The sequence below is a fragment of the Macaca nemestrina genome, chromosome 16, assembly GCF_043159975.1.
Source record: "Macaca nemestrina isolate mMacNem1 chromosome 16, mMacNem.hap1, whole genome shotgun sequence".
NCBI lineage: Eukaryota > Metazoa > Chordata > Mammalia > Primates > Cercopithecidae > Macaca > Macaca nemestrina.
This window is the reverse complement of record NC_092140.1, coordinates 84,960,440-84,974,084: the sequence shown is the minus strand read 5'-3', so window position 1 is coordinate 84,974,084 and position 13,645 is coordinate 84,960,440. Positions and strand designations below refer to the sequence as shown.

The following is a 13,645-nucleotide window of genomic DNA, read 5'->3' as shown; positions in this document are numbered from 1 at the left end:
AGCAATCTTACTTATAAGACAGACTAAATACTGTATTTGACTTTTTAAAAACTCCATAGGGATGAAAACACACATTCTTTGAGGTAAAACTAGAAATATACAGTTCAAAATGTAATGGTTCACCACCTATGGGCCACAAAAAGCAAAGTCTTGACAACACAGGACAACAACAAACACTGCAGTTCCACTTTCATTCACCTCAGGTATACTGTGGTCTGCTGTCAACTGAAACTCTTCAAAGGAATTCAAAATAAGCTATGTAGACAGATCAAAAACAGAAGCCAAATACACAAGGTTTTCTTTCCATCTACTCCAATGGCAATACTATGACCACAAAGTTGAAAAAGTAGGGATAGATGGAAAAAAGATAACACCATTTGATGATCTCTTGAAAATCTGGTCAATGCTGCAACTTTTCTCCACAATCAGATGCATACAGATGTAGGTATAGAGCAGAGACCTCAATTTAAGAATCTCTACTACTAAAGAATGATAGAAATAGAAAATCATCAATTTCACAAACACCATAGTAATAACTGTTGTAGTCAAGAATCCAAAATGGATGATAAATTAGTGGGTAAGTGTATGATGAGAAACAGGACATTTGTATATACTCAAAGTATCTCCTTACAAAATATTTTAAAATGACAAAGTGAAAAATAATACAACACTGCAGAAACCTAGCAGATACCACCTTAATTAACCAAGTGATCAAAGTCGATGTGACCAGTAATGAGCTATATCAATCTCACATACCAGACTTCTAATATGATACCCTGAGATGGGCACAACATCACTTTTATATTAATCTTGCTAGAAATGCATCATTTCAATCAAATCATAAGGAAACATCAGACAAACCTAAACTGAGCAACATTTTGCAAAATAATTGGCCATGAGGAGGAAAAAGGAGATGCCTGTTGCAGGGACTTGGTTGGGGACAGTGTGGGAGATAGCAGTCTTTTTTTTTTTTTAATGATTAAAAAACTTGAGCATGTTTAAATGATGATGAAGAGGAGCTAGTAGAGGAGTACAAAAAAGAGAAAGTATAATTATTGAAGTAAAACTAAAAGAGTTGCTACTAGATGTTGAAGATAGTTTGGTCTATTTACTGAGCGGGAACATGGTAGGGCCTACAAGTTTATAACTGATATATATCAGGCGCTTCCAAGTATACTATTTAATTTAACCCTATGACAGTCCTCTGAGGTACACAATATTTTACCCAATTTACTGGAAGAGAGGTTATATAATTTGAAAATTGCATGGCTAAAATTTTAGCCTGTCCGTAAATTGAGAGAAGACGAGTAGATGAAGAACTAAAAAAAGTCAGTAAATAATCACAACTAGAGGTTATTAGTAATCTCAGAGAGTCTGGTTTTACTAGGCATAGGAATTTGCTGTATTATCTATGTAGAGAAACAAAACAAAACACACACAAAACATTTCTACACACACAAAATACTCAGTTCAACATAGAGCATACATGGTCATACAGCAGTGCAATCGACCTCAAAGTCTTCTAGAGATAACTACAATCACATTTCCCCAAATCAACATTGTTTTTCAAATCCTCATCAACTCAGTGAAATCTCTAGAACCAAGCAGAAATGAAACTAACCACCTGCCTAAAAATATCTGAAAAGAGAGGTAGTTAACAGAAAAGGTTCATTAGCCTTTTAAATCAACCTAACCCACTAATTGTGCTGTTATCCTCATGTGACTTAATTAAGAATTGTGAAACTTCCTGTTTGCTAAATTGTTTTCAAGATATAACAAACCTCAGTTTAAGCCTCTCTATTCATTTGTTTTACCTGCAAATTTACTTTTTTTTTTTTTTAAGTTTTTCTTACAAAAACGTTTACGAAAGCTCTTTCTTTCTTTCTCCTAAAAAATCTTAATGTAAGAAAAACCAATTAGGCAAAGATGACAGTGGCTTCTAAATGTCTCTAACTTTCCCTTGATAATCCATTAGACAAACTGCCAGGAAAATTCTGTAAAAGAAGAGCAATTAGGGGTGAGTTTAATTTAGGAATAGAAAGAACCATGACTAGATAGACAAATCAATAAAACAGAATTTAAGAAGGTATGCTAGTCTCTCTAGAAATGTACTGTATGAACAAGAAACTCCTGTAACTAAAAGAGGTCAGAGAGATTTGAAATAACCCTCTTGCACTGTTGGAAAAAAAATTTTTTTTGCTATTACTACATGTATTACCTTTTCCATGTAAGGAAACTAGCTAATAAAAATGATTAAACATTTTAAAATATAAGAAAAGTACACTTCAAATTAGTAGAAATTAGGAATTTGGAAAAGAAATTCAAATGAATTTAAACATTTAATGATAAAAGTAAAATCATGTAATTACTGAAAAAACATATAAGTGACTTTTTGAAAATAATCTTGAATTGAGGAAAATCTTTCCAATAACTCAAAGGCAGATACCATTAAGAAAAAGATTAATAGATATGACTACATTCAAATTTGTCCATACAGCAAAAAATATCTCAAACTAAAAGACTGAAAACTTGGAATATATGTTTGTAATGTATACAATAAAGACCACATAAATATCTTTAGTATAAATTGAATTTTTATAGATTATTTTAAAAATTAATACCCTTATAAAATGCAAATTAGCACCACAAAAATATATATTCAACTTCACTGGTTATTAGAGAGCTAAAAGTAAAACGTGATATTTTTAGACTTTCAAATTGGCAAGGGTTAAAAAAGAATGATAATATCCAGTGTCAGTAAGGTTAAGATGAAACCAGAACTCTCATTCGTGGTTGGTCGGAGTACAAAAATCAGCTTATGGAGAGTAATTTAGAAAGATATACAAAAATGTAAATGGCTATGTTATTAATCCAGAAATTCTACTTCAATAAATGTATCTAAAGAAAATGATAAGATTAGTGTACAATGATGTGTATTATCCAGTGATCAAAACACTGTTTTACAATTACAAATGAACCAAAAAACCTCAAATGCCAATCTGTGGAGGAATGGCAAAAAAATTGTAGTAATTTAATATGATGGACTTCTACACAGATATTAAAAAGAATGATATAGCTCCACCTTTAACTGTGAAAAGGTCCACAATATGTTTTTTACTCAAAAAGCTGTAACTCCCTTTCCAGGACTAAGGGAATAAGGAAAGAGAGTAAGAGGACTATCCCATTTCTTGCCCGATTTCTGAAACCCAAATAAAATATGAGTCTGCTGTTAAGAGCACTGCTGTAAAAAGTACTTAATTTATAAGCCTATGGGATGAGTTGAGGAAGACAATGAAAATATCCTAGAGATGGGACATTGTCTCCTCCCATTAGCTCTACTACAATCTAGATTAATCTGTGATGAGACATAAGCAGAGGCTACCACAAATTCACATTGTTCAACTTCAGCTCAACCCTCATTACTATTCAAACATTATTTCCTTCATTTCTTGTAAGTTATTGCCAAGCCAAGCCTCCAATTTCTTTCTTCACCTCTTTCAAATGACCCTGCCCAGTACTTTACTATGACTAAAGTCACATGAATTGAGATTCTACGACTCTCCTCCACTTCATTTCATAGTCCCTCTGTGTCTGCATCTTTCTACTGTACTATGACTTCTATCTTTGACAAAGTATCACTCCTCCCACATCTCCAGGACTAGCCCTTTCTACTTTAAGCTTAGCAGCATCCCCTCCCACATCCTCCAAAACTTTCTTCCATCAACTATATCACTTCCTACTTGTATTTCCAAATCACTTCTCTTCCGCAAACATCTCCATACTTTCAGAAAAGCTACAGTGCCAATACCTCTTAATAGTCTTTCTTTATCCTTTCCTTATCTTCAAGCCTCTTTAAAAAAAAAAAATGCACATACTCACTGCCTCTAATAAACTTCCACTGTTCTTATTTTACCGAAACTACTCACTTGAAAGTACCAATAATTCAACTGCCCAAAATTATGGCTTTTTCTTGATCTTCATGTTCTTCTTTTCTTTGAGTCTCTTCCCTTGATCTTCTCATGTACTTTATCTTCAATTAACATTATCATGCTGATTCTCCCCCATCCTTCCTTAGCCCTTCCTGCCTCCTATTCTCTAAAATGTAAGCACTTCTCAAGGTGCTGTCCTTAACCTTTTCCCATCCTCTCTTCTCACTTGTTATTTCATTGGCAAAGATCTAACCTATTCTCACAAATCCTCATTCTTTCATTGAGTACCCACTATATGGCAGGGGCTGTTATATGCTATGTTAATTACAACAGCAGCAAAACTTTTTTATTTTCTTTATTTCATTATTGTTGAGGAACATACTGTGTGGACTAACATGTCTCTGAGCTCCATAGGCATCTCCAATGCCTCTTTAATCTCTTCATATAGATGTTCAAACTCAACATGCTTAATGAAATCAAACTCAGCAACTTCTTCTCTAAACCAAATCCTCTTCCTGATGTCTACTTCAACTGAAGTTTCATTCATTCTCCCTTCAACCTAGGGTTTATTACGGGGTGTGTGTGTGTGTGCGCGCTCATGTGTGTGTGTGTGTGTGTTTGAGACAGAGTCTGGCTGTGTCCCCCAGATGGGAGCGCAGTGGCATGATCTCGGCTCACTGTATCCTCCACCTCGGAGGTTCAAGCAATTCTCCTGCCTCAGCCTCCCAAGTAGCTGGGATTATAGGCATGAGCCATCATACCTGGCTACTTTTTTTATTTTTAGTAGAGATGGGGTTGCCCCATGTTGGCCAGGCTGGTTTTGAACTCCTGACCTCATGTGATCAGCCCACCTCAGCCTCCCAAAGAGTTTATTTTTTCTGGTTCCTCACACAGTATATGTGACCTCTAAATATGTTACGCATCCATCATCTCACCAACTTTCCATTTCCACTGCAACCACCACCACTGAGAGCCTTCATTAACTCCCTGCTTTTCTACCTAAAGAGCTAATTGAGCCAGGCACCATTACTCAATATTTTTAGTCTTCAGTTGTCCTCAAGATAATGACATTTTACTGGAAGGAAAACATAGACTGAATCAAGCCATTTGTAAAGTCTCTTTGAGCAATAAGTTTCATGATTGTTTGACTTACCTCAACTTTATTAAGAATATTTTTTAAATCAAAATGAAAAATGTGATTTTGAGAGCAAAGTCACCACCAGAATATATCCTCCCCTGGAGCCCAACAGCCCCTGCATCTCCACATCCCTAGGGCTTTGCCAACATCCAACCACATCCACTCAAGAAGTCTGTAGCATCATAACACCAGATGTACCCACCAGTGTAGCCATGACCTCAGCACCTGAGCCCACACAGAGCCTTGTATCCTGGGAAACAGGCAATCTAGCACAGCAAGGAGGCTGCCCCAGGACAAACAGAGCTAATGCACGTGCTTCCCAGAGCCTAAGAGCCACCCACCTCAGACCTGCTGCCACCACCAGTAACTCCACTAGCTCCAGCAGTGGGAAGAAATTCTTCCAAACTCATTTTATGAGGCCAGCATTTGATACCAAAATTGGACAAAAGCACACAAATAAAGAAAACAACAGGCCAATATTCCGGATAAACAAAGGTGCAAAAATCCTGAACAAAATACTAGCAAACCAAATCCAACAGTACACCAAAAATATAACACACCACGATCAGGTGGGGTTTATCCCAGAGAGGCAAGGATGATTCAAAATCACAAATCAATAAATCTGATACATTACATCAACAGAATAAAGGACAAAAACCACATGGCCATCTCAATAGATGCAGAAAAAGCATTTGATAAAGCACAAATAAGAAAGGCAAAAATAGACAAATGCAGCTATATCAAACGAAAAGGCTTCTGCACAGAAAAGGAAACAAATCAACGGAGTGAAGAGAAAACCTGTAGAATGGGAGAAACTATTTTCAAATGAGCCATTCAACAACAAATGGATAAAGAGACAAATACTGAGAATATACAAGGAGCTCAAACAACTCAATGGCAAAAAAAAAAAGATAAGATTTAAAAATGGGCAAAGGATCTGAACAGACATTTCTCAAAAGAAGACATACAAATGGCCAGTAAGTAAATGCTCAACGTCACTAATCACCAGAGAAATGCAATGAAAACCACAATGAGACCTTTCTCACCCCAGTTAGAATGGCTATTGTGAAAAAGACAAAAAGTAACAGATGTCGATGAGGATGTGGAGAAAAGAGAAGTTTTACACACTGTTGATGGAATATAAATTAGTACAGCCATTATAAAAAACAATATGGAGGTTCTTCAAAAGTTTAAAAGTGGAGCTATCATATGATCCTGCAATATATGGACTGAATACATGTATCAAAGTATCACTCTATATCCCGTGAAAATGGACTATTGTCAACTAAAAAGAAAAATTAATAAATGAAAAAATGAAAAATCTTCCCAATCTTTTTTCTTATTAATTCAATATAAATTATTTATTAATTTTACACACTATCTAAATGGCAACAAGAATGGATGTTTTACAGTGCAACTGAATCCAAAGGCAAGAATATTATAAGGGGACTGCAAATGGGTAAGGATAGTATAATTTTTAGAAAACAAACTAATAGACAAAAATGAATTGCCCAAGATTTTAAAATCTTCTCCCTATATGCCCTTTGGTTACATAGTTGTAGACCCAGAACATATGAAAATTAAACTTTAAAAATATAAGAATACTAGCCAAAAGGAGAAAATCTTGAGAAGATGCTCTTTGGTAACAAAATTTGAAACGCTCAATTTTCAGAACTAATACTAGTTACTATTTCAGTATCACTTTGCTTCCTGATTCTTCCTTAAAACAGCCTGTAAAATCATTAAAATACTTAATCAGTACTATCAAAATGTACTATCAAACTTTATAAATATGACTACATTTGTAAAGAATAAGGTTTAAAAATAAGCAGCTTCAGCTTATTTGTTCTATTCATAGAACAAATGGCAAGTCCATTAAGTAATATAGCAACAACGTACTGCGCCATTCCATATATCTCAGACTCAACTGGAGAGAAAAAAGTAAATGTTACAAGTTTTCTGCCCAATAGAGGCTCAAGCATCTTAACCTCCTTACATCAATACCCACTTTGCCTCATTTGCATAGCATGTAAGTGTAGGGGTACAACCTCAAAGTATTCTTGTTCTCTCATACCTATGTTTCATCTCCCCCATGGATTCTTAGCCCTACAATGGATGAGAACCCTGTATTTTATGGCATACTGGTACAAAACTGGCTCACAGCAGGCTATTAGCATTTATGGAATAAACATGCAACCACTCAGTTAAAAGATGCTGTTATATAAGGTTAGGAAGAATTTTTGTAGGAAGCATGATAGTTATCTATGCCTACACTTGTTATGAAAACAGAATAGAACAAGTTTAACTATCAGCATGAGAGATTTAGGCTAGATAGCTGGAAGATTTTTCTATACAGGTTGTAACATAAAATAATTGTAGTATAATTTGTTTTGAAATCTTCTTTAAAAAGAAGCAATACACGTATTTTTTTAAATGTGGAATGACTAGTTGTAATCATTCCTCAAAGTAGAAATTAGACCAACCACAAGGAGCTCTTCTTGTCCTTCAAGCTACAGAACTTCCAGAGACCTAATTTTCTCAAATAGAATTCAGAAAAAAATGCAGCAAGATCCTTCTGGCCCAGCCATCTCACATCACAGCTTTAACCACTCAACACATGGACATGAAAGATTTCAAGATAAAAGTAGGTGTGTGACCTAAAATCAAAAAGTATCGAAGTCCCTGTTCTAGATTTGCTTCTGATTTGATATAAGACCTTAGGCAAACAATTAATCTGGATATCTGTGTCCTCATTTACTAAATAAGAATATCCTCAAGGGGTACTATACAGTGTACCAGTTTAAGAGTCAAAGCAGTGCTGGAAAAAAAAAATTTAAAGTAACTGAACCTAATAAAACATAAAATATTATTAATGTAGACATTAAATAAAAATAGAGTCCATAAAGCTTCAAATTTACTCAAAATAGCTACAGTGTAAAAGTACTAAGGAAGCTAAAGAAAAATTTTTTAAATTACATTTCAAGTTCTTCATTTTAACATATCAGAATAGAATCGGATTGATTTTTGGTTGCTCTACCATTTACTTATAATGGGTGACTTAGATTACTCACTGAGCCTCCATTTCTGTCTAAAACTAGGCTCATTTTGGTGCTTATCTCGCAGACTGTGTTGCAGATTAAATCAGATAACTTCGGGCACACAATAAACCTTCAAAAACAATTAGTTGCTGTTACTGTTATGAATACGATCATTATTGTCACTGTCATCATGATCATCATCACTTTTTTTTTTTTTTTACAGAGTCTCACTTTGTTACCCAGGCTGGATTGCAATGACTCAATCATAGCTCATTGTAACTTTGGACTCCCGGCCTTAAGTGATCCACCCACCTGATGTCCTCATGTGTTAGAATTACAGGCATGAGCCACTGCACTCAGCTCGTCATCACTTTTGTAGGGAAGTAGCATAATATGGTAAAAGAACCTGAGCTTTGTAATTGGACAGAGTCTGGTTCAAATTTTACCTCTGCTATTTATCAGTTGTACAACCATCACCTTCTAAGCCCCTGTTACTTAATCTGTAAGATGGAAGAGTCACCTTCCTCCTAAGGATGTTCTGAGAATTAAATGCAATAATACGAAGCACCTAGCACAATGTAGGTCTCCCAATAAAAGTTTCCTTTTCATCTCTCTTTTTTTTTTCAAAGCCAATTACATGCATCTGTCAAACAGTTAACATTATATAAGTAGGCTGGCTGCAGTGGCTGACGCCTGTAATCCCAACACATCGGGAGGCCGAGGTAGGCAGATCACCTGAGGTCAGTTCGAAACCAGCCTGGCCAACATGGCAAAAGTACATGAAAAAGTACAAAAATTACCCAAACGTGGTGGTGCGCACCTGTAGTCCCAGCTACTTGGGAGGCTGAGATATGAGAATTGCTTGTACCCGGGAGGCAGAGGTTGCAGTGAGCCGAGATCATGCCACTGCACTCCAGGCTGGGTGACAGAACAAGACTCCATCTCAAAAAAAAAAACGTAGAAAAGAGTTGTTCTGGGTACGACAGCAACATAACAAGGAGCAAAGACTTGAGTTCTAACACAGAGGCCACAGTAAACAGAGAGATCTTCCCCGATTGTCCAAGTGCAAATTAGTATGTATTTCTAAATAATGATGTGGTTATTTGTACTAGTGAAAAGTGAAAAAGAACCTGAATGGCCAATAATATAAAAAGGCAGAAAAAATAGGAGTGTTAAATAAATAACAGCATACCTATCTGATGAAATATTGTATGGACACTAAAAATCATATCTCTGAGGAATATCTAATGTTACAAGGAGACGCTCCTGATAAAAATGTCAGGTTTAAAAAAAACACTATAAACTTTATATACATGGTATACCATTTTTGTAAAAATTATACATTATACATTATAAACAGATATGCACGTAGACAGAAAGAAATACAGAAAATATTCATACTGCCGGTCTTGAAGAGGAATACAGCAAGTAATTTTTCAATTCTTTCCTATGCTTTTTAGCATTTACTCTATTATGCTATCCTTCTTCACTGTTTGGTTTCCCCAACTAAAACATAAGCTCTATAACAACAGAGATCTTTGGGGTTTTTTTGTTCACTGCATCTGGACAGTGCCTTGCACATATCAATCATTCAAGACATATTTGTTAATAAATACAAACACATATATGCATTTATATCTATCAAATGAGCATTTATGACTTGCATAATCAGAAAAAATAAACTTTACTTTGAAAACAATACAATTCCCTGTTACATATTATTATTAACCTAATTCTGGCCTTCAAAGGTAGCAGTTCAGTTTAACCTCTTGCTTTATCATCAACCATCCTTGTCCTGTGTGAGAATTAGTGAAGAGCTCAATGGCCATGACCAACAACTCAGGATTTGGGAGTTTCCAGCTGATACGTCAATTCGTAACAACTTGGATATCAGTCATAGGTGCATACAATGTGAACGATACTGAAAATCTCAAACTTTCTCCCAATACCCACCAGAGAGCCACAGGTATTTTTTCACCTATATTGGGTCACCTAGGTTACAGGGATCACCTAACAGTGAATAAAAATACTGTCCGTTCCTTCAGCCCAAACATCAAATTCAATGGTTAAGAATATTAAATAAATAAAAAGGAATTTTTAAACAAAATAAATGTAAAGGCCTTTCAGTATAACAAATATATGTCTAGCTGGTAGTCAACTGGCAAGTTCATCTATCTAGAATTCAAATGGAAATTATCCATCGTGACGACTCAAAATAGATGTCAAAAAGGCAAATATCCATAGAAAAGCCACCTGGTGTTTTTATGAATAAATTAAGACCAGAGCCTATTTATTCTTAGTTTAGTTAAAATTGTAATAAGGTTGATTACCCAAAGACGAAATCTACCATCAATACATATGTCACTTATGTTCCAGACAGTTTTTAGGTGCCTGAGATGAGGAAGATAGCTATATTCTAGCAGGGGAGGAGAGAAAACAAACATGGGAGCAGGGAAACAAGTTCAGAGAGTGCTAAGTGCTCTGGAGATTATATCATGTACGATGACAGCCTGGTGCAGCATGGTATATTTGGAAAAGGGGTAGGCATGGCCAGTGGCTACTTTAGCTAAGAAATTTATAAACTGAATTACAAGGAGGCAAGAATATAAAGTAAAAAGAGAAATTCACACCAAGCAGAGGAAACACCAAGTACAAAAGAAGGCAACTGCAGCTGCAGCCTGTAAGGCAAGGAGTAAAAGGAAAGGTGGTAGACAAACATTCAATCCTACAGAATGACGTAGGTCATATTACAGGGTTTGGGTCTTATGCTGGGTGTAATAGGACATTACTGCATGGCTTTAAGCAGCAAGGAACTGATAGGCTCTGATTATGAACAGCACAGTAAGGAACACTAACTGCAAGAAAATAAGATAAAATAAAAATACGAAAATCAGATAAAACCTCAAAAAGTCATCTGAAGCAATTTAAAGAAAGGACTAACATTCCTGCACCTCAATCACAGGCCCCAAAGCTATCAGTGGGATTAGAGCACAGTAAATAACTGATGCTCATCAGAATGAGTAGGATTCACCAACAAAACCTAAGAGTACAAAATGCTGCCATGATAAGACACTTAAAATATTTTATAAACTTTATAAACTGTAAAATATGTATCATCTAAAAATACTCTTTTTAGAATGGCCAAAGGACTGTATAATTTCTGAAAGTTTCATCTAAATAATTTACTATAATGGTCCAACAAATAAATCTTTAGATAATCAAATTTAGTTTCCTAAAACAATTCAATTTCTAAAAAGCTAAAGTGTTAAGCTCTCCTTAAAATAATAAACACATTTAAAGATCCATGTTCTCTTCCTTACTATTTGCCAGTTATAAAATTCATTTTAAAATATATTTTTAAATCCATACTCTACCAAACAAAGCCAGTTCTTTCACCATCATTTAAATATATTCCTACCTCCTCACCTCTACTTAGGCCACTGTTTCAACTTCTAATCCTTTACCCCGCTCCTCACTATTCCAACTCAAATCCCATCCCTCACTCTTATCTTCTCTGAGTATGGAAAATCAGGCAAATTTTTTAAAACCTTGTCAGTTGGGGGTGGTGTGGGGTTTACAGCACTCTTATGTGTAACTACCACGGGAGCAGAAATGTAAGCAATCAAAAGTTGTATGCTTTAAAAAAATCCTGAATTTTAAATTTTATTATTTGTATTAACTGCAGTATTCCAGGTTTACTGTTTAGTAGCCTAAATCTTCACATAAGTTTTAAATGTATTAAAAATTTAGGGATTACGAGACCATATATTTTAGAAAATGAACCCAATATGAAATTTAAAAAATTAAACACCCTTAATCAAATAATTCTATCCACTATTCCAAACTGCTTACAAAGAAATTCAGTGGAAATTATCCTGTGAATTAATATCTACCCTTTCTAAAAGATAACCAACTGGAAAAAGAAATTAGGACTTTCCTGTTACCTTTCTTACCACGTGAAAAATGCAGATTGTTTATTCTAAAAATAAATATAAGCTTTTGAATATATTTTTATAATATGGATATTATGTGAATCACTAGGTTTGGAATAAATACCATTAAATGGAGAGTCAAAGTCAACACGATAGAAATATAAATCCAAATTCATATTTCAAAAGGCACTTAGTGCTTGCTTCGACAGCACATATACTAAAACTGGAATGATACAAAGAAGATTAGCATGACCCCTGCTCAAGGATGACACGCAAATTCATAAAGCATTCAATTTTTTTAAGGAACTTCTTCACAAAGAAAACACAGCAGGGGTCTTAAAAATGTTTAAAATGATGAATACAAGAACCTCTTGGCTACAAGAGAGAATTTTCCATTACAAAACTGGAACGTTAGATACAAAATTATTAGTAATGGTTGTTACCTATTACCATTTACGGGTAATGTACATGAGCACAAACAGCTTTTTTTAAATTAGAATTTAAAATTCCCATTTCCTCACTCCTTCCACCTTTTCTTTTTTTTTTTAATACGTATTTTATTATTATTATACTTTTAAGTTCTAGGGTACATGTGCACAGTGTGCAGGTTTGTTACATATGTATACATGTGCCATGTTGGTGTGCTGCACACATTAACTCTTCATTTACATTAGGTATATCTCCTAATGCTATCCCTCCCCGCTCCCCCCACCCCACGACAGGCCCCAGTGTGTGATGTTCCCCACCCTGTGCCCAAGTGTTCTCATTGTTCAATTCCCATTTATGAGTGAGAACATGCAGTGTTTGGTTTTCTATCCTTACAATAGTTTGCTCAGAATGATGGTTTCTAGCTGCATCCATGTCCCTGCAAAGGGCATGAACTCTTCCTTTTTTATGAAGGCATAGTATTCCATGGTGTATATGTGCAACATTTTCTCAATCCAGTCTATCATTGATGGACATTTGGGTTGGTTCCAAGTCTTTGCTATTGTGAATAGTGCTGCAATAAACATACGTGTGCATGTGTCTTTATAGCAGCATGATTTATAATCCTTTGGGTATATGCCCAGTAATGGGATCACTGGGTCAAAAGGTATTTCTAGTTCTAGATCCTTGATGAATCGCCACACTGTCTTCCACAATGGTTGAACTAGTTTACAGTCCCACCAACACTGTAAAAGCGTTCCTATTTCTCCACATCCTCTCCAGCACCTGTTGTTTCCTGACTTTTTAATGATCACCATTCTAACTGCTGTGAGATGGTATCTCATTGTGGTTTTAATTTACATTTCTCTGATGGCCAGTGATGATGAGCATTTTTTTGTGTGTCTGTTGGCTGCATAAATGTCTTCTTTTGAGAAGTGTGTGTTCATATCCTTCGCCCACTTTTTGATGGGGTTGTTTGATTTTTTTCTTGTAAATTTGTTTAAGTTCTTTGTAGATTCTGGATATTAGCCCTTTGTCAGATGGGTAGATTGTAAAAATTTTTCCCCATTCTGTAGGTTACCTGTTCACTCTGATGGTAGTTTCTTTTGCTGTGCAGACGCTCTTTAGTTTAATTAGATCCAATTTATCAATTTTGGCTTCTGTTGCCATTGCTTTTGGTGT

General features: G+C 35.3%; 1 protein-coding gene and 1 non-coding gene across 3 annotated transcripts in view; one reads left to right on the top strand and one right to left on the bottom strand.

Annotated features, from left to right (window-relative positions):
• LOC105491729 (von Willebrand factor A domain containing 8) overlaps positions 1 to 13,645 on the bottom strand; it is a 436,474-nt gene that overhangs the window by 321,440 nt on the left and 101,389 nt on the right. The window lies entirely within an intron of this gene.
• Positions 12,231 to 12,337, top strand: LOC112428466 (U6 spliceosomal RNA). The gene has a single exon (XR_003020409.1). It is a non-coding gene; the product is annotated as a U6 spliceosomal RNA (small nuclear RNA).